This window comes from Dryobates pubescens, chromosome 5 (assembly GCF_014839835.1).
Source record: "Dryobates pubescens isolate bDryPub1 chromosome 5, bDryPub1.pri, whole genome shotgun sequence".
Taxonomy (NCBI): domain Eukaryota; kingdom Metazoa; phylum Chordata; class Aves; order Piciformes; family Picidae; genus Dryobates; species Dryobates pubescens.
Window position 1 is genome coordinate 11,614,966 of NC_071616.1, and position 21,854 is coordinate 11,636,819.

Consider the following 21,854-nt stretch of genomic DNA (forward strand, 5'->3'; position numbering starts at 1 on the left):
ACAATGGTACCTGAGTGCATCACAAATGATGTTAACATAGTCATTCCCAGTGAGGTAAGACCTCACTTTGCAGACTGGGGTTTGAAGCTCAGACATCTTACACTTAAATCATACATTTCAGATTTATAGCATCTCATTTTTCTCCAGAGAATGGCTCTTTATATTTATATACCAGTTGTGGATGCTCATCTGTTCTGTAAATCCACCCCCAGTCTAGAAAACAGAGCACCTGGAAAACTGGGAACCTCCATTAGTCTTACCTGTTCACTTGGACTGATCATGGGAAACCAGGAGTGGCTGACACACCAGAAGGCTGTGCTGCCATTCATTGAGCTCTGGACAGGTTAAAGAGTTGGGCAGAGAGGAATCTGATGTTCAAGAAAGGCAAGTGTAGGATCCTGCATATAAAGAAAGATCTGGGAGTTCTGGTAGATAACAAGTTAACCATGAGCCAGCAATGTGCTTTTGTGGCCAAGAAGGCAAATAGTATTACAGGAGGCTGAGGGGAGACCTTGTTGCTCTCTACAACTAGAGGTTGTAGAACTTGTAGCAAGGCGAGTGTCAGTCTCTTCTTCCTAGTAATAAATGATAGGACAAGAGAAAATGGCCTCAAGTTGCACCAGAGGAGGGTTGGATTAGATATTAGAAGGAACTTCTTCACTGAAAGTGTTATCAAACACTGGAACAGGCTGCCCAGGGAGGTGGTTGAATCCTCCTTCCTGGAGGTGTTTCAGAGATGCAGAGATGTTGTGCTAAGGGACATAGTTTAGGACCAGACATAGTAGAGTTAGTTAACTGTTGGACTCAATGATCTTAAAAGTCTTCTCCAACCAAAACAATTCTATGACTCTGTGTGGAAATTACAGATCCTAGAGGGTTTAGAGGCCCTCACATTCAACTCTCTGTTCTTCTGTTTTCCTGGCTGTAAAAGAGGGAACACATGTCCTTTTCCTAGGAGGCTTTGAAACACACCAGTAGAAAACAGGATTAGCAAAGAGGTGAAGGGTTTCTAGAATGTCAAAGGAACCAAGGCTAGCACTTCACTGACACATCTTGTAACTGAGCTAGCTAAGAAACTGAGACAGAGAAGTGAGAAGGTACATGATTTACCTAAAATGCTTTTGAATGGCAGCACCAGAGATGCAATAGTCATAATAAATAATTCTATTTCATATACCGTTTCTGGTACATATTATACTGCCAAATGTAATTGAAAGACTAAGCATTTGTGAAGCTGTGGTTTTTATTTGCACAACACAAAATGTATGTCAAGTGCTCTGCACAGCACTGAAATGACAAGTGTCTGCTTCGAGTCACTAACAGTACAATTCTCAAACATTAGTCAAGTAGTGATAATAAACCAGGGGGAAAAGGGGAATGGATGAAGGGAAATGATAGAAAAGACAAGGGTTGCAATATAGAAAGAAAAAGAAAAAGGACTGAAGAAGGTTACATGGGATTAAATAGTATGAAAGAAATTGAAATGTGTTCCTCAGAGATTTGAATTTATGTAGAAAGTGGATGAGTCAAAGCACTGCATAAAAGTGATTCAGAGCTAAAAAGTCACAGCTTGGCTCTCTACATCCCTGTATCAAATATTCACAATGAGCTGCTTGAGAACATTCCATAGGCCAAGAGCTTATTGAACAAAACCACGAGATGAACAAAAGCTGTTCACAAACAGTGCTGAAGCAGCAAGAGGTGTGGCTAAATCTGTCAGATAATCTGTCTGCTGTAAATAGAAGTTATCTACCCTGAACTTCTCTATTCTCCATTCCCTGAATTTCCCCTGAAGTTGCATTAGTGATGAGATTCTCCAGTTTCGTATTTAAACTGTTCTGTTGAAAGGCTGGGTACTATCAGCAGTACCCATGCTTTGCCCTAGAGCCTGGCAGGCCTCCAAAGTGCTTTGAGATTATATAGAGTGAAAGTTCTCACGGGCCCAATTCTTAAAAGCATTTAGGCACCTGGATATGCTGATTGCTACTACAAGGCTTCTCAAGATCAGATCTGCAGCAGTTCACGCCTCTTTGTTTTGGTGATCCAAACATCAAACATCACTTTGGCAAAGGAGGCTCAAGCATCAAAATAATGTTAAACCTCCAATGGCAGTGATGTGGAAGGGTTTTTTTGCTTTACTGGGTAAGAACCTATCTTTAGCATCTCCACTCCCATTCATGTCTTCCAAAACTACTTCAGCTGCTTTTGTTAATACAATGGGTGCATGAGGCCAGGTTACTTACTTACTGTAAGTGTACGTCACAGCCAAAGGCAGAGGGAAAAAGAAGGGGAAAGGAAGTCACTCAGCAACTCATATTTCTCATGTATTATGCCAGTTCAACTGGTAAAGTGGCCATCTACTGTGATATCTATAGATAAAATCAATTGTGAGCTTTTACAGTCCTCTAGTCTCTTTTGACTATTTAGCTACTACTACTACTACTACTACTACTACTACTACTACTACTACTAATAATAATAATAATAATAATAATAATGGATCTCAGAGATCACCATCACCTAGAATGACCTCTTAGATATCACAGCCCATCAATTTTTGTAGCTGTATTCCAGTATTAAATACTGTAACTCATGTTTGACAATTTGTAGTTGACTGTAGTCTGATGAAAAAGACATCAAGTGTTAAATGAAGACATAAGGAGATGAAGAATTTGCCACATTAACTTGTTCTAGTGGTTAATCATTTTCTGTGTCTCATTCTCCACTCTGTAATTCCTGCACTCAGTCCTCAGCATGCTTGGTCTGCTCAGGGCCCTTTCCTGCTGCTGTTTTCTGCCTGCAACAGTACCAAGACATTAATCATGGCATAAATCATCTCCTTTTCAGAAAGTCAGACAGGTTGAGTGCTGCAAGTCTTCTATAATAAGGCATTTACTATAGATCTTGAAGCTTCTTTTGCACCTTGCCCAGCTTTTCAACAACCTTTGCAAATAAATACCCTGTGTATGATTATTTTCATGAGTACCACAAAGGGAGGAAAAGCAGCCTGGTATTTCTACTCACTATTCCCATGTTTATGCATTGAAGGATTGAATTCAACCTTTTTGCCACACTATCTCACTGGAGTGAAACTACTCCATACTCTGATGACCCTGATCCTTTTCAGACTACTGTTTTCCAGGGTAGAGTTCCTGATTACACATCTCCTAATCTCCTATCTGGTTTCCACATGCATAACTTTGCATTTGGCTGTAGTAAAAGACTTTTTACTTGAATGTATCTGATCTTCTAGGGTGATCCAGCCTCCTCTATATAAATGCTTTCCCTTCATCATGGCCATTCTACCAGCTTCCTAATGCCTGCATATTTTGCCAGCAGTGAGTTTATACTTCCTTCTAGGATAATGAGGAAAATGCTGAATAGCACTGAATCTCTAATTCATTACATTACTACTTCCATGACTTTTACAAAGTGCAGGTGATATGGCCTTAGTCTGTTCTGGTTTATATCCAGATAAACTTGGATGGTCTAGTTGAATGTCAGAGCTCAGTGGGTTATGATCAGCAACTGAGTCTAGCTGGAGGCCTGTAGCTGACAGTGTTCCCCAGGGGTCAGTACAGGGTCCAGTCTGGTTGAACACATCCATCCATGGCCTGAATGAAGGGACAGAATATACCCTCAGCAAACTTAGTGATGATACAAAATTGTAAGGAGTGTCTGACACACCAGAAGGCTGTGCTAGCATTCACTGAGATCTAGACAGGATGAAGAGTTGGGTGGAAAGGACTCAGATGAATTTCAAGAGGGGCAAATTAGGAAGGAATAACCCCATGCACAACTGCAGGTAGGGGCTGACCTGCTAGAAAGGGGTTTTGCAGAGAAGGACCTGGGAGTCCTGGTGAGTAAGAAGTTAACCATGAGCCGGCAATGTTCTTTTGTGGCCAAGAAGGCCAATGGTATACTGGGGTGCATTAAGAACAGTGTGACCAGCAGGTCTTCTACTCTGCCCTGGCAAGGCCAGTATTGGGGTCCAGTTCTGGGTTCTTCAGTTCAAGAGAGACAGGGTACTACTAGAAAGAGTCCAGTGGAGGGCCACAAAGATGATGAGGGGACTGGAGCATCTCTCTTATTAGGAAGGGCTGAGAGACCTGGGGCTGCTGATCTTTGAGAAGACTGAGAGAGGATCTCGTTGATGCTTATTAATATCTAAAGGGCAGGTGTCAAGAGGATGAAGCCAGACACTTTTAAGTGGTGTCTAGTGATACGACCAGAGCAATGGGAACACACTGGAACACAGGAACTTCCATCTGAACATGAGGAAATTTATTTTGAGGGTGACAGAGCCTTGGAACAGATTGCCCAGAAAGGTTGTAGAGTCTCCTTCTCTTAAGATACTCAAAACCTACCTGGACATGATCCTGTGCACCTCTAGGTTTACTCTAGGTGAACCTGCTGTAGCAGAGGGGTTGGACTAGATGATCCCCAGAGGTCCCTTCCATCCCATCCCATTCTGTGATTGTAGGACTGTATTCCCTGTGCTTCAATTATCCTGTGTCCTATATTTCTCTCAGTGACTGGGAGTCATACAGGCACAAAGGTCCAGCACTGCCCTTGATCTGAATACTATACACAGAAGCATTCAGTGAGAAAACAGTTTTAAGAAATAAAGTCAAGCAGAATTCACATCCCATACATATAGTCACTCCTATCCAGTGAGGGCTCTCTGTTGCTAACTATGTTATGTCCTCATGGAACCACAGAAGGTAGGCTAGAAAGTACTTTTAAGATCATCTCTAGTCATCTTCCTACTCATGACAGGGATGCTCAAATTTTCTTGATACTATTTTTTTATCAAGATTGTTTTGATTCCAGAAAACACATCTCTAGGTTTTCTTATTCTTTGTCAGAAGATTCTCAATCAGTTAATGATTTTTTTTTCCCTTGAACTGCTGTTAGCTTTGCTGATACACATCTATTGGGATTATTGACTTTACCATTTTTTAATATCGACATAGAACAGATGCTCTTCCTTGAGTCCTGTGTCCAGTTCTGGGGCCCTCAATTTAAGAAGGACATTTGAGACACTTGAACGTGTCCAGAGAAGGGCAATGAGGCTGGGGAGAGGCCTTGAGCACAAGCCCTATGAGGAGAGGCTGAGGGAGCTGGGACTGTTCAGCCTGGAGAAGAGGAGGCTCAGGGGAGACCTTATTGCTCTCTACAACTACCTGAAGGGAGGTTGTAGCCAGGAGGGGGTTGGTCTCTTCTCCCAGGCAATCAGCACCAGAACAAGAGGACACAGTCTCAAGCTGCACCAGGGGAAGTTTAGGCTGGAGGTGAGGGAGAAAGTTCTTCACAGAGAGTATTGTTAGCCATTGGAATGTGCTGCCCAGGGAGGTGGTGGAGTCACCATCCCTGGAGGTGTTCAAGAGGGGACTGGATGTGGCACTTGGTGCCATGGTTTAGTAGTCATGATGTCTTGGGTGACAGGTTGGACATGATAATCTTTGAGATCTTTTCCAAGCTTAGTGATTCTATGATTCTAGTATTCTGATATTTCCTCACTGTTACAGAATTTATGAAATACCAGTATCAGCAGGCTAGACATCAGTGAATTGAGCTCTATTAGTATTCCCATATAAGCCATCCAGACTTGCTGATTTTAAAATATTTACCCCCAGTCCATGCTTCACATTCCTCCTGATCGCTAATGGAGTGGAAAATTTTTCATGAGCCCATGTGATATAAATGCATCATCTTCTTTCCAAATGCAGAACAGAAATACTTACTGAATAATTGTCTTTTCTGCAGCATTATCATTTCCTCATCTTGCATCAAGCAGCATCATGTACCCCTGTTAAGACTTATGTTTTTCTTAATATACTCTTAACTCATTTTATTGTCTCAAGGTCTGCCAGCCAATGATTTTCCTCAGTTGTCTATTTTTACATTATATAACCTCTGATTTATATTGATTGCTATTTATTTCCCATTGTATTTGCTGTGTAATATTTGTATTATTTGCTGTGCAAGCTTTTTATCTTCTAACCATGCCTTCACTTCATACATTGACCCCACTTCATACATTGACCCCAGGCATTTGAAACATTCTCTAGTATGCTTATGAAATGGAGACTTTCTTTTCAATGGTTTCTGGTTGTCTTCCATATTTTTGTATCTGAGCTTCTCTTCCTCACCTTTAGTGTGTTTTGTCCTGTTCTCTGATCTGGTTTAGTAGTCCCCGAGAGACTTTTCTTCTCCAATAACAGATTGTTATTATTTAGCATATTGAGCTATTATACATTAAAGCACCCATGGATCTGGACTAGTAATAATTCCAAAATACTCAATGGCTGTCCTAAGAGAGAGCATATCTTCCTTCTCTTCTTCCTTCTTCTTCCTTTCGTACTCACTTTGTGGTGCAAACTGAGATGAGGTTTTACAGTACAAATCACTGCAGCAGGTTTCAGAATGCTGGTTACATTCATTATCTTCATAGCAATGAATAGCTCTGTATTTGTGCTACTACCTCCACTACATCAACAGTTGAACAATTCCTCCTTTCTTTGGATTTTCTTGGTCTTGGGTTCAGTTTGTCCACAAGGCTGAATTACATGGCAGCTCCACTAGAAATAAGTTCCTTTTGCATTGTTCATTTAATATCTTTGCTGATAACTCACTGTTTTCGTTATGTCGCTTTCAGAATGCATTACATATGAATGTTTTTCCCATTCAAGCAAATGGCCTCAGGTACAGGGAACCTTATCTGCAGTTCATCACACAGAACTGAAGATGATACCCAAAAGCCTTGATGAGCAGCCACCTAATCTTGACATTTATTTCACCTGCCATGTAGCATGCATGTGACAAAGAACACATCACATGCGTGTGACGAAGGTACACAAGGAGATTACTGCACTATGTAAAAAGTAACATTTTCCTTTTCTTCCTTTCCTTTCCTTTTGGATCTTGTCACTGTGTAAGAGCCAAATAGTCCCATATCTTTTTGATGACTAATAAGAATCAGATAAAAAAGACTGTCTCTACAGATATGCTAAATAAATAACTGCTTCGTCAACTATTCATCTGTGTCTTACACAGCAAAGCTCCCCAGTGCTAGGCATGATGGCCATGATAGTATTCATTGAGTAAGTTTTCATTTTGGAAAGTTATTAAGGAGACTTTTTATGAAGAGTTTAATGAGATTAAGTAAGTACATTATGCTGAAGAATGTTTAGTTCATGACACGTCCAAAAGAAAAGAGAGTTTCTGTCATATTGTAATCTGTACTTATCAGACATTTTACACTGACTACAAATGTCAGCTAAACAGTATCTAGCCTAGTGAACTTCAGAATCACAATTTATAGAACAAGCACAAAAATTGACCAAGTGAAATGGAATTTGAGCAAAAGTCATGATGCACCTTTCAGCTCCCCAGCTGTGAAAGTCATCTGCCCCACTAGTCATGACTCTTCATCTGTGGATCCAGCTTTTAACAGTGCTGCAAACATGAAGGGTTGTTCCAGTTTCTTAATGTGATATACTTATATGTACATACCAGTACTAGCTGGACTCTGCCTTCAAGAATATTGTGAACCTTTGCTTTCTATCTACTGTAATTCCCTATTTACTCAGTTGTGAGAGGTGAATGCTTCTGGGTGATGATGCACTTCATCCTAAGGAGAAAGATCTTTTATCCCCATTGATGGTAGATGGAGGCAGATGAGTCATTCAGGCCCTTTTCTTGACTTCTGGGTAGCTGCAGTCAGGCAAAATAATCCCAAACTGATGATCAAACTAGGTACTTTCCATTTCATAACACCCTGACTAACTACATGAGACAGCTCCTAAAGTGGCCAAATGATAGTGAGAAAGAAGCCCAAATTAGGTCCTGATGCATAAGTAAATCTCACTTTTTTCATCATTTGACCTCTGTCACATTTAGGCCATCAGATGCTTTTGGAAGATTTTTTCACAGTTGTCCTTGCAAACAAGAACTAAATTCCTCTTTTATATCCTTCCAAAGGAAAACTTCAAGTTAATAGAGGGGGACTTGACAGCAAAAGTGCCCCTATTGGCTCTTGCTTCTTCAGAAAAAAACACCATAGTTGTTTTTTTGATTTAAAGCCATTTTAAATTTTGTTGTAACATTGGGCATGGTATGAGGGAGAAATATTCAGTCATAGTTTAACACAGCCAAAGATGATATCAGCTTATAAAATCCTTTTGGAGTCTGCTACATTTTGAGTAGGCTTTTTTTTCTTAAGGGACATCTATACTAATACAAGCAATTAAGGGTTCTTTAGTAGGCAGTCTCAGAAGTATAGATTTATCCGTCAATTGATGTTCTTCTCAACCCCTTAATAAGAACAAAGGACAAAGAAATAGTACATCTTCTCTAAATAAGCTGTTTCTCTAGCATGAACCTGGACATGAACCACTGTTGCTAAGTATATTGCACTGACTATAAAACATTCATGTGCTCATAAATTCTGTGAATATTTAGTTGTAGCCTACCTGCAAGCATACCTGGCACAAACTAAGCTTGGATAAACTAGCAGTTCACAAGCCCTGATTCCATGGTCAGAGTATGTTGTCCCTCACTTCTCCTTTACACTCCAACAGGTCTATTACCTTTCTCTCCCCTAGTTTTTACATTCCCTATGTTCTCAGTATCCTTGCCCCATGATCAGTATAAGGAAAAATAACCAGGTGGACAGCTCAGTCAAGTTAACAATTTATGGCAGGGCAACATCACTAGACTTGTATTAATAATCTTTTGGGGTATTTTTGGCATAGCAGAATAACATCTTCTGGATGTCCTGAGGAGCTATATTTACAGAAGTAACCTTAGAAATGTCTAAAACTGATGGGCAAACAATTAGTGAAAAGCTGCAGGTAGATGAATTGATGTCCACACAGCCCCTGCCTCCTGGCAGCTGTCCTGTAACCCCAGCTGGTGATTCCAGGTGCAGATATTGCTGGGCAGTTCTTCTGTTCCTTTGTTGTGATCCATGAATATTGACACTGTGACACCCAACTCCTTTCTTTCCAAGAGAGTAAAAAATGGTGCCGTCATATTCCCTCAAGCTGGCAGATAGTTGTATGAAAATTAGGGAAACTGGATATGCCTCGAGTTGTGCACAAGGAGAAACAGGCATCCCCAGGGAATGATCCACCCAGAAGCCCTATATTTCACTGTTAGTGTTGATCTCTCCCCTGCTGGATAACAGAGGGGAAGAATATCATCTGCAGAAAGTTCATAGAGCATCAGAAGAGCTCTTCTGTGACTTTTATCCATGCTAATATCTGGGCATCCAAAGGTTATTACCTTAAAAAAGATGTACAGGCTGAGTAACAAACCAAGACTGTCTCTGACAGGAACTAATACAGGTTTCTCTGTGATACTGAATAATTTCCAACAATATTCTCTGGAAGCAACCTCTACCAGCTCATCCTTACAAAGCTGGATATGCACACAGTATTTTAGCTCTATCATCTGAGGCAAATGTAATAGCTCTGCAGAGCTGTTTGTCATCCGCACAGAGCAGGAGGTCACAAGGTGTGCTGATATATGCTTCATACCTCCTGCATGCCATTGAGTTTGAAAGACCAAAACATGCTGGAATTACCTCAACAAATTTCAGTCCCTGCCTCCAGGGCTTTTTGGGCACTGGGATCTGAAAAATGAAGCTTTACTGGATATTACATTTCAGGACCAAGACCAATCCAATTTACAGTGGCTCCAATATCCATGCAAACTTGCTGCCTTGGGTTTATCTCAGCAAAGATTTTGAGCAAAGTTTTTGGGGTTGGGTTTTTTTTGTTTGTTTGTTTGTTTGGGTTGGTTTAGTTGGTTGGGTTTGTGCTTGGGGGTTTTTTTTGTGGTGGTTTTTGGGCTTTTGGTTGGTTGGTTGGTTTGGGTTTTTTTCAGGTTGCTTTATACTTATGTACAGTGATTGGAATGTACCATATGATAGTGGAGGGTTTTTTTTGTTTAAAATATGCCCCAAACCCATTTCAAGAAGGGGTTCTTTTGTTCACTTTCAAGTACCTAGAGATTTCTTTTAAAGAAAGAGAACATTTTGGTTGCAGGAACCCACAATGTACAGAGAATTATGGAATTCTATATGATCACAAATTATTAGAACTCAAAGTAAATAGATGTATTCAAGGTCATCATACAGTCTTCATTATTGTAAAGAATAGAATAGAATAGAATAGAATAGAATAGAATAGAATAGAATAGAATAGAATAGAATAGAATAGAATAGAATAGAATAGAATAGAATAGAATGGGATGGGATGGGATGGGATGGGATGGGATGGGATGGGATGGGATGGGATGGGATAGAATAAACCAGGTTGGAAGAGACCTTCAAGATCATTGCATCCCACCTATCATCCAATACCACCTAATCAACTAAACCATGCAACTAAGCACCCTATCAAGTCTGCTCTTAAAACTTCCAGTGATGGTGACTCCACCACCTCCCCAGGCAGCCCATTCCAATGGGCAATCACTCTCTCTATGAAGAATTTCTTCCTAACATCCAGTCTAAACCTCCCCTGGTGCAGCTTGAGATTGTGTCCTCTAATGTTGTCTAGGGGAGTATATTTGTGGGATCAAAATTAGGTCAAAGTTTCAAGGTTAGTAAATGAATCAGATTGTAAAAAGCTTTCTTGAAAGGCTGAAAAGAAAAATAGTTTGACCTTGTCACTCTTCTGTATCTTCAGATGGCTTCAGATAAGAAACTTTTCTTGAATCCAGGGACTTTCCTGTAAGGTAGGGAAAATATTTCTAGTAGCATAAAAGAAGGACCAAATGCAAACCCACATGTGTGAATGATCATCTTTAGTAATTGGCATTTATGGTGGGCAGAGCTGTGTGTCATTTTGTTTATGTTTTATTCTGAGGAGGTACATGGGTCTTGATGCTTTCTCCCAAGTTATTCTTCAGGCCTGCATTGAAGGGAAAAAAAAGCAGCCATATATGTTCAAATGGGCACACTACTATGTCAATGTTTTTAAGGTTTCAGTCAGTTTTAAGGTCTTTCATTAGTTTCCGTCCTGTGTTTCTGAGTCTGTCTATATGGTCTTGAACAGTTCCCAACAATGGATCAAGTAAGCAGTCCTGTAATTGAAGATGGAAATTTTATAATCAGAAACTACACTAATGTTACCATGACACATGAAACTGCACTGTTTGAGATAGAGAGTCAGATATGGCAAGACCTTATTTGTTTTAGAACAGTCTTGAACAGAGTTGCTTTTGGTACTGAAAGTCTTGGGAGGTTTTGAAATTGTTGATGCAAATGCAAAGGATGATTTATTTGTATGTGTGAGAGCTGTTTTGTTTCATACATGGTTACTGATGCCCCAGCGAGTAAATGATAAACACTATTCTCCCCAGCTGAGTGTCAAATTATACAATCTGACTACTGTTACACAAGCTTTATGTCTAGCATGCACCATTTACATTGAACTTGTGAAACTGCTGAATTTTCCAGAACTTCTTGCAGCAGATTTGTGTGATTACACTGGGTTAGGTTTGATTAATAGACTTCTACTGATACAGAGTGGCTCAGAATTAACATATAGGACTACTTGACACTAGAAAATAAATAAATCACATTTCACAGAAATAGTCTCAAACTTCATTTGAGCTTGATATGAAATGTCCCCCTCTGTAGCCCCAGAATAGAAGGAGCTTGGCATTCTGAGAGTGGTACAAAGTGGTACAAAGTGGTATTGTTAAGCAGAAGCTAATTAGGATGGGATTTCATGTTGCTAAGAGCTAAGTCTCTGGTATGCAACAGAGCCAAACAGCAAGGGCAAAGTGTAACTATTTAAGGCTGAAGTTTGCTATTTAAAGGAAAATGTTCATCCTTGCCCAACCGTTAGCTGCAGTCAGGAAAGTGTTTCTGTACCATTGATGAGATGACAGGCTGTCACGATTCCACTCAGTCAGTCCAGATCAAATGTGCTCAGGATAGAAGCCAAGAGATTACTTTTTCCAATCTGCCAGCATCACAAGCACCATCTGTGATCGATTTTGTGATAATGGAGTAAACAGCTACTGGAAATTCAGGACAGTTCCCTGAGATTATGGTTTCTGGGAAGAATGCAGGAGTATCACAGTTGCTGCTCTCCCAATCCTGCTGTCTCTTCTGTGGAGGTTGAAAGACATGACCCAGTCACAAACCCATGTGAGCATAACCCCTTACAGGCAGGGATATTTTACCTGATCCTATGCAGGAAAATGGGTCTTCCCTCGGCTTCCTTTTCTCCAGGCTAAACAATCCCAGCCCCCTCAGCTGCTCCTCATAGGACTTATTCTCAAGACTCTTCATCAGCTTCATTGCCCTTAATATGGAGGAAACCCACCCCAAACAGGTTTGACTGTTCTGTGTGTATATTTTACAATGTGAAAATGGGCTGTGTACAGGAACAATTTGGTGCAGAGTCTTCTGGCAGTTGCGTGGCTCAGCCACGATATCTGTGCCTATAAAGTCCTCTGTCATGTTCTTAAAACATAACACCACTCACTCACACCCTTTGACTGGTTTCCAAATGCCTGCAGGCATGAAAGACTTATCTGGTAATATTTTTGGAAAGATTTCACAATACAAAGGTCTATGGAGTCCTCATTTTGAGCAGAAAAGTTCCACTGCACAATACTTCATTGTATCCAACAATGTCCTCACAAACCATGAAACCTGAGTTAGCTTATAAAGGGAATGATACACAAGGTAAGCTCTTGTGCTTCCTTGGCATTGTGTTCAGCCACTGGCCTGAACACTCAGTGAGTCTCCATTTGAGTCTATAAGCAAATTCTGTCTTACCAGGGAAACAAACTTCCCAGTGGGAAACTCTGTGATTGCCCTCTGACAAACATAAACACAACTGTGCATCTGCACCATTTAGACTGTCTGCTAATTACAGCTAACAGGAATTTTTCATCAGCTGAAATAAACAGAAACCTTGGATCACACAAATGTGGGCTACACCCAAGGCTGTTCCTAGGGAGCATAATAGTGGTACAGCTCTGAAGAGTTGGAGGGGAAAGAGGGTATGAATGGCCATGGATTTGTTACGGGTTTTCTCTTGGAGAGGTGCTGAGTCAGCCCTAAACCATGTCCCTGAGACACTGATGCACATGCTATCATATAATTCTGACTCAGGGAGCACATATGTAACTATTCCCAAAAAAATGATAAGCATTGCATTATTTTACCTGACAGACACATGGGATGGGGCAGGGAAGTAGGAGGTGTTCCTGGGGCAGTGATTGCATACCTTACCTGTGTTCAGTTCAGGCATTAGTTACCTCAGTCCGGGTGTAGACCTGTACTAGCTCCTTGTGTTCTCAGAAACCCATGCCAGGATGCAGAACAGCACCTTCTCACTCTCTACAACAAGCTGAAAGGAGGTTGTAAAGAGGTGGGTGTTGGCCTCTTCTCACAAGTCACAACTGACAGGACAAGAGAAAATGGCATTAAGTTACTCCAGGGGAGGTTTAGGTTAGCCGTTAGGAGAAAACTACACTGAAAGGATTATCATAGAGTGGTACAGGATGCCCAGGGAGGTGACGAGTCGCCATCTCTGGATGTGCTTAAAAAGACGTCTAGATGTGGTGCTCAAGGGGCCTTGGTTGAGTGAAATAATGGTTGGACTTGATGATCCTGCAGATATTTTCCAAACATAGTGATTCTGTAACGTGTTAATGCCTCGAACAAAACATACCCCGAGGGAAACCCGCCCGCCGTGCCGCCGCCAGCCACCAGGTGGCGCCAAAGCACGGCGTGGGGAGCCGTCAGCTCCTGGGGGGCGCGGAGCAGGGACGCGGGGACTGCGTGGGCCACCGGCGCTACGCGACCAGCGGGGCGGGGCGGCGCGGCCTCCGCGCTTCGGGCTGTGGCGAGACCCAACTCGGAGGCGTTTTTCTATCATTCCTCATATTATTGTGAGTTTATACAATACATTTATTGCCGTAACGTGTTAGGCATCACAGTTATACAGATAACAGGTATATGTACCATGGGTAGGTACCTTATTACATGCACATGCATACATAAATAGTAGCAGTATACTTTGCCATAACGGCAAATTTAAAGTCACTTCCGACCAAGGCGAAATCAAAACACTCCAGTTTAAATATCTGGAGGAAGCCCTTGCCAGCAGGCCAGCTTTGCCCGTGTCTGCCTAGGGGCAGTGGTGGTGCAGCCAGGCTGTCGGGCTGAAGGCTCTTCAGGGCGGGAGGGGCAGGGTGCCCACGCATCCCCTTGGTGGCTTCCCGGCTGAGCTTCCTGTTTTTCTTATCCTACTCCTCTCTCTGTTTCAGAAAAAAATCCCCAGAGTTTCATTGCCCCACTGACACCATGAGAGTGATGCCAAGATGCTTCTCCTGCTTCTCAATCAGTTTACAGAATGGCTGGAGAAATCATGCTTCACAGCCAAATGAGCATTTGCAGGCTGTGTTCTGACCTCCTACTGTGTGCAATTAACACTAATTAAACAAATAATTAAAAATTACCCGTGACATCCCTTGCAGAAGGTGGTCAGTTTTGTGGTGAGACTGCTCGGGCTGTTTTAATTAGCTGTCTGCCTAGTTCCATTCTGCATCCTGGCATGCATTTCTGAGGGCACAAGGAGACAGCACATCTCTACACCAGGACTGTGGTTACAGGGCTTGCCCTAAGGCAGGGGAGGCTGTCATTGACAGAGGGAGAGACTGGACAGCAACCTCGACTTCAGAAGCTCCTTTTGGGGCTCACAGGACTGTGAGAAAGGGAGCAGAGCATGAAGAAATGGGTGGCAGTCTTTCATATGGCAGCAGTCAGCATAATGAAATCCAAGCATCATTGAAATCTACAGCAAAGTCTTATGTGAATTTTTGCCTCAGAGTTAAAGACAAGTTCTGCATAAATCCCCGAGCCTCTTGGGGAGTGCTCACTGATAGGGAAAAAAAATATTCAACATTGGCACTTTTTTCTGGTCACCCTGTTGCAGGCACCCTAGGGCTGGTTTTCAGAGATACCCAACCCTTGAATTTCCCAGCATGTTTGAAACCAAGCCAAGAACATTTTGCCCAGAGATGGAGGCACACAAAACTAGTTTCCCTTTTTAAGACGCTTGTTGGCTGTGTTTGAAAGCCAGCTTACCATTTATCACTTTTACCTTTCCCCTCCTGCAGATTTTATTTGGCAATCTTGAACTGTATCAGAAAATAGTCACCCCTCTACTTGTTCCCTTCATGTCCTTTCATCCTGGCAGCTGTGCTGTTTGGCAGTTGTTGCTTCATGCAAGGGAGTGGGTGGGTATCAAGCAGGCAGGTGCCATCCAGTTGCATGGGGAGGAGCGTGTTGGGTAATGCTTGCGTCTTTTATAACAGAAAAGGTGGCAAGGTGAGACCCTCATGGAAGCAGGTAAAGTCCTGGGAACATAATACTGTGGTGGTATGGATGCACATGGATAGTTTATGAACTAGAGGAAAGGTCTGAGATTTTGTCCCTGTGTTTTTAGACATGACAGAAAAGAAAGCATTGTGCATCCTTTCTCTGTATGTCATATCTCTCTGGGTGTGCTTGGACGCTGAACCATACAGTGGCATATCCTGGGTTCCTCATCAGTGCTTCCTACTAACCCTATCCAGTCAAACTGCTGTCAGACACTGTTTGCTTAGGCTGCCTGCTGACATCACTTGCCAGTGATGTCCATTAAAACCAATTTACAATATCATTTCCCCTGACAGCTTGTAACACCTATAAGCAGGAGTTACTGCTTTGAGCTGCTACTAGCTCTTTGGGAATGGTACAGCAATGCTTTCCTTGCCAACTGGAGGTGGGTCAAGCCCAAAGATTGACCTCAGAACTCAGTTAACAGTATGAAAGCGGGGTCACCCCCCCTGCCCAGCCACAGGCACTATCACATCCTATTACTTGTCTTCCAAAAGAGATCTGTGCTTTTCTGCTCTTTTTGTGAATCACCTTGGAGACTATCAGAAACAGGGTCATGGTGGGGGAGTTCAGGAACCGCTGTTGTCAGAGTACTTTGTCTGGGGATCTTGCCTGTGGAGAGATGGAGTCCTCTCCAAGGATGATCACCTGCAAATGACCCCTCCCAGAAGAAGCAGCAGAGGGATCTCTGTCAGGACTCTTGACATTTCCACCACCCAAGTGGGAGCGAAATAATTCTGCCCTTTATACATTGCCTTGACAAGCCTGAAAGATCCCAGAGCAGACATCACAAACATCTGGGAGCTATGTGCCTGGCTCCAGTGTGAGACCAGGAAAGAAGCCAAAAACCTGTCCAGCTAACATAGCCTGCCTCCTGCACTCCCATGGAGGACCGCCTGCCCACTGGTTCCAACAATGGTTCCAACAATGAAGGCTCTGCAATTAGGAGTCCAATGGAATGGCAAGTAACCATATTCTTCTCCGCACCCCATCCTGACATCTGGCAACTGTAAGCATGACTTCAGTGCAAGACTAGGAAGGCAGCCAAAACCCTTCCCACAGACTCGCACCATCTCTTACTAGTGTCTTCTTTCCCCCACTCTCAGTCAGAGCAAGCCATCCTACTGGTTGTGGAGACACAAGGAACCTACATCAAAGTATGATGTCCTGTGCAGCCTCTCCTGCACTGACCACATAGCTACCCCAGGTGCCCGTCATGAAGTTCTCAGATCAGCACTCAAACAGAAGGGAAGCTGGGACCTACTTTACTCAAAAGTATTGATTTAACGATTTAACAATTCTGGAAATGGAATTTCCCTCCCTCAGCTCTGCCAAAGGGGTACAGCAGGGACACGGATAGCCCCTTCACCTGGTGAAACCTCTTCCATCCAGCAACTCTTCTCACAGCTCTAGTGGGGATCAAACATGAGTTCACTCCCCATGATCCCTTCTGGGGCTGACACTTGTTTTGCTGAGAAGCTGTTTGCAGTGATGGGTGGATGCAGAACTATAGTCAACTATAGCAGTAACAGAGGGCTATGCTCTGCCATGGAACTCCTCGGCCAACCTGAAGCACACACCATTGCCTCCTCAGTACTCACATGCCCCTCAGACAGCTAATGTTTAAGAACTAGGTTGAGGTGACCATTCTGTCACTGCTGCTGCTTTCCAGAGGGTAGCAGGTTTTCATTTGTTACTTACTGAGAATTCAGACCAGCAATCTGTATTCTGTTCCTGGCTTCCCCCATGGTTTGGTTCCCTTTCCTTGGTGCAGGTTTTTACACTGTGCTTCCAGAACCAGCTCTGTAAATAAATATTTGTCTGGCATTTCACAGGAAGCTTTGAGGAAGCAAAATGACCATGGACTGCTGCCTACTTTGCCTGAACTATGCTCCTGGGAGTCCAGACCTGCTGCTGCCATTCAAGGAGAGGTCAAGGGGTATGGATTCTCCCCTGCAGCAGAAGAATTGTGGCCATCTCTCATATAACCAGGGCTGCAGGAACAACAGGTTCAGCTTACCAGGGCTCTCCCTGATTCCTTCCCACACCTTATTCCAGCTCCACTCCCCCTCTTTCTATGCCTCTATGTTTTCTTGGCAGGAGCAGCTAGCAGCAATATTCAGTTTTGCAAGTGCTGTTGAGCCAGCACTGTCTGCATAGTTGCATCATCTGGGCTTGATACAGTTTACCTGTGAGATACATTGTGTATGGCATCACTTGCACAGCAGTTACTGCTGTAGTGTGTGGACTCAGAAAAAGATTGGAAGCATGCTGTGGTATGTGGGAACCTTATGAGCTGCATATCAGCCAATGTTAGATATCACAGAAAACTAATACACTTGCAGACTATTCTCCTTCTCCAGCCTGCAGACTCCCACATGCCATCCTCCTTTCTTCTCCCCTCTGGAACAGGACTTTAACAGGCACACATAAGCAGGCTGATGAACAACCCCAAGTTTACTTTCTAAGCTCCAGTTGTCTTTTCTATGATCTAAATAAACCTATGAGACTACAAGCACTAGAAAACATCAATTATTGTGAGAGATGGTAAAGCTGTGTAGTTTATAGAAGAGACAGTTAAGTTTTTTGTCACAGACTACTTCAATAATAGTTGATGACTTTTTAATCTAGCTGAAAAAGACTTAATGCAATCTGGTATGTGGAGGCCGAAATTGGAGAAATCCAGAGATGAAATAAAGCATGAGCTATGAATACTGAGAATAACATAGGAATTACCCCTGGTATGACTCCCTAAGGAAAATAGAAATTCTCCTTTGTTTTCCTCTGTGCCAGTCAAGACGGTATATAAAAAACATATGCTTTAACTCAAGTTCTGCCTTCAACAGTACACACAAGTGTCTTTATGTTCTGTGTGTTAAGTGTGATGAGATGACCGTAAGGCACTGAAACCCAGCTGACAAAGTATCAGAGGGCAGTGGTTTCCTGGCCCTCCCACTGGGTCCTCCCACGAGCAACTGGTTTATGCAGTGAGGTGGTGCACAGCCGCCAGTTTAATTTTCTGCTGCATGAGCTTGTCATTGCTGATAAGAAGCAAAGCAAGGCAGGGGTTTGCAGTTCTGTGTTATGTCTAGCTGCATGTTGCAAGCCCAGGAGGAATAAAGGAACTAGGTACAAAAGCCATTTTCAACATCTTTAGGCTTCTAACATAGGTAGAATTTACAGAGCTCTGATATGAAGCCCAAGTTCCCTGTGGAGAGAGAAAAGTATCCCGAACAGGTGTTTCAGGGTACTGTCTTGGTGTTGTGCAGGCTTTTTGCCCCCTAGGATTGAACTTTCAGTGGCACTCAGTCTGGCTGGCATCCCTGCCCCTTTGGTAAGTTTTCAGCATCACTGTCTCTGGAATGCAATGCTCTCTGCCACCTGCAGGACTATGAAAACTTTGCCTAGTAGAGAAAGTTTTTTCTGTCCTCATCTTCAGACACCTTGTTCTCCTTTATCATTTTGTCCATCTATTTAGGTGTCTTGGATGTGGTGTTCCTAACTAAGCAGACTGTGCTTATATTGTGATAAGGATAATCTAACAGTGCCAAGCTAGTTCTTCTGGGTGTACCAGAGAGTTTGTTTGTCAGTAAGATATTTGCTGTTTGTAGTAAGTTTTATTTTTTTGCTGAAAGATTTGTCTGTGAATTGTGAAGACCTAACTTAGCATGCTTGAGCAGACATATTAAAGATAACTGCCAAGAGAAATCACATGGGAAATGTGAGATATTTCTGTCTGGTTTTACAACCTTCTCCCTCTGAAGTCAAAACTATTTTTTTGTTTGTGGAAGCCACATTCTCAATTAAAAAATGTTCAATAATTTGTTAAGAGAAATGACAGAAGGGCCTATGGAGGCACAGCTCTATGGAATAATTGATTAAATAAATGGCAGTACGTAGTTGTGTGAAGGCTGATGTGATTCTGGGTCTCCAAGAGTTAAAGCAAGGTGTGTGCAGGCAATTCTTTGGGAGGTACTTTGTATAAAGTTCAGTGGCTGAGGAATGTCCTGGCAGTCAAGCTTCATTGCCTGGGAAAACCGTAAGGCCAGACTGACATTTCAGGGAGTGATACAACCCTGTTGGCTTTGCTGGTGCAAATGAGAGAACTTGACCAGTGCCTTTAAAGGAAGAATAAAAATACCTCATAAAATTCACATCAAGAAATATTGGATGGGAAGCATGAAGGGAATAGCTCCTCGCCCCATTTTGTGTTTGGCCAGCATCAGTTCAGGAGGTGACTCTGTAAAGCATAAAGCTACCTTTTGCCCTCTGAAATACCTATAGAGAGCCACAAATCATGTTGGTTCTGGTTATTTATTACAGTTCCTTGATCATTGGGAGTAATGATTAATATAGGCTCACACACAGCGTACAGACTGTAGGCAAGTGGAGTCCCTTCCACTAGAAACTGATGGAGAAATCTCTTAGGGTGACACCATCCCAACAGCCAGCTCCATGTCTGCCTGTACTCCTGCCTCTCCCTGTTCAGCTGGCCGAATGGAAGAGCTCCTCCCCAGATGCCTGTTTCTTTTCAGTCTTTGCCCATCACCGTGTGGCTCCCTAGACATCTCTGCCTGAACCAGCTCAGTAATGCATGCTTTGTCTTTTAGCTATAAAGGAACAGGTAGCTCCATTCAGCCAATCTCCTGTGAAACTAGATGAAAAATCTTAAAGTGAAACAATCTTTAGGGAACGGCAACGTCCACGGAGTCTTTGGAAATCTGACTTCTTATTTGGATATTAAGATAAAGCTTTCAGAGTCTGCCTTTAGTCACTGCAAATCTTGATCTTATGTTTTTAGTTACATGTCTATATTTTCACCACTTCATCACTTCAGTCTTCATTTGTGCATAGTAAGTTATTTTGCTACCCATCGTTTCCCTGCCGAGACACAAGTGAAATGTGAGGAAAGAGTTTACAACAAATGTTTAATAAGCATCAGTTCTCAGATCAGGCAATATCTGTGAGCCAGACAATCACATCTTAGATCTTGTTTAACCATGCCTAATGAATTGTGTTGCTTACACTACTAGGAGATGATTTTGTTCAGTTTTCCAACCTCCTTCTCCATAGATTGTTTGAAGTCCCCTTTAAATAGGGCTGCCCTGTTTTGTGTGAGTAGTCTCAACAAGAGTCAAAGTAGTTTCAGAGCATTCATGGATTCACATAATCACTCAATACACCATCTTTTTGGTGCAGCCCTTCCCCAACAAGCTACACTCACTTTCTGGAGGAAATGAGCCCACTTTTCATGGTGGCAAAGCAGGTCATGTGAAAGGTACATGCAAATTAGCCAGAGAAATACATGGAATCATAGAATCACAGAATGGTTTGGGTTGGAAGGGACCCTGAAGATCATCTAGTTCCATGTCCCCTGCCATGGGCAAAGACATCTCCCACTAGACCACGTTGCTCAAAGCAGCATCCAACCTTGCCTTGAACACTTACAGGAAGGAGACATCCACAACTTCTCTGGGCAACCTGTTTCAGAGTCTCACCACACTCACAGTAAAGAACTCTCTCAGTAAATTTCTTACAAGTATTTAATCTAAATCTACCCTCATTCAGGTTGAAACCATTACCTCTTGTCCGATCCAAGTACACTCCCTGATAAAGATTCCCTCCCCATCCTTCTTGTAGGCCCTTTTAAGTACTAGAAATCTGCTAGGATATCTCCCTGGAGCTTTCTTTTCTCCAATCTGAACAATCTGAACTCTTGCACCATGTCCTCATAGGAGAGGTGCTCCATCTCCCTGATCATCTTTATGGCCCTTCTCTGGAGCCACATAAGTAGGTCTATGTCTTTCTTAGGCTAAGGGCCCCAGAGCTGGACACAGTACTCCATGTGGGGTCACACCAGAGCAGAGGGACAGAATCACTCCCTGTGACCTACTGGTCACACTCCTTTTAGTGCAGCCCAGGATACAATTGGCTCTCTGGCTCATATTCTGTTGCTCATCCACCAACACCCAAAAGGCCTTCTCTGTAGGGCTGCTCTTATTCCACTCATCACCCAGCCTGATTTTGTTCATAGGATTGTCCTACCCATGTGCTTGACCTTGCACTTGCATTGTTGAAATTCATGAGGTTTGCCCATCCCCATGTCTCATGTCAATATGACTGTTATTATCTTCACTGAGGAGAGCCTCACTGAGAATTTTTTTAAGTAACTTTGGCAGAAGTAATGTGCCTGATGATAGAGTAAGAAACAAGTATTTGATAAACCTGAACCAGAATGAATGACCTTTCATTTTGATACACATCAGCCTAAGGCCCAATGTCCTGAGAGCATTTGGTCCTGCAGCCCTTTCATGGTCTTTCTCCAGTCCCTTTTTGCTTTTATGTGCCTCCCTTAGTCTGCTCAATATTTAGGGACACTGGGCAGGCTCAGCCAGCCCAGAGTGGCAGAGGCTGGCCTGCAACAGAGGGCAGCAGC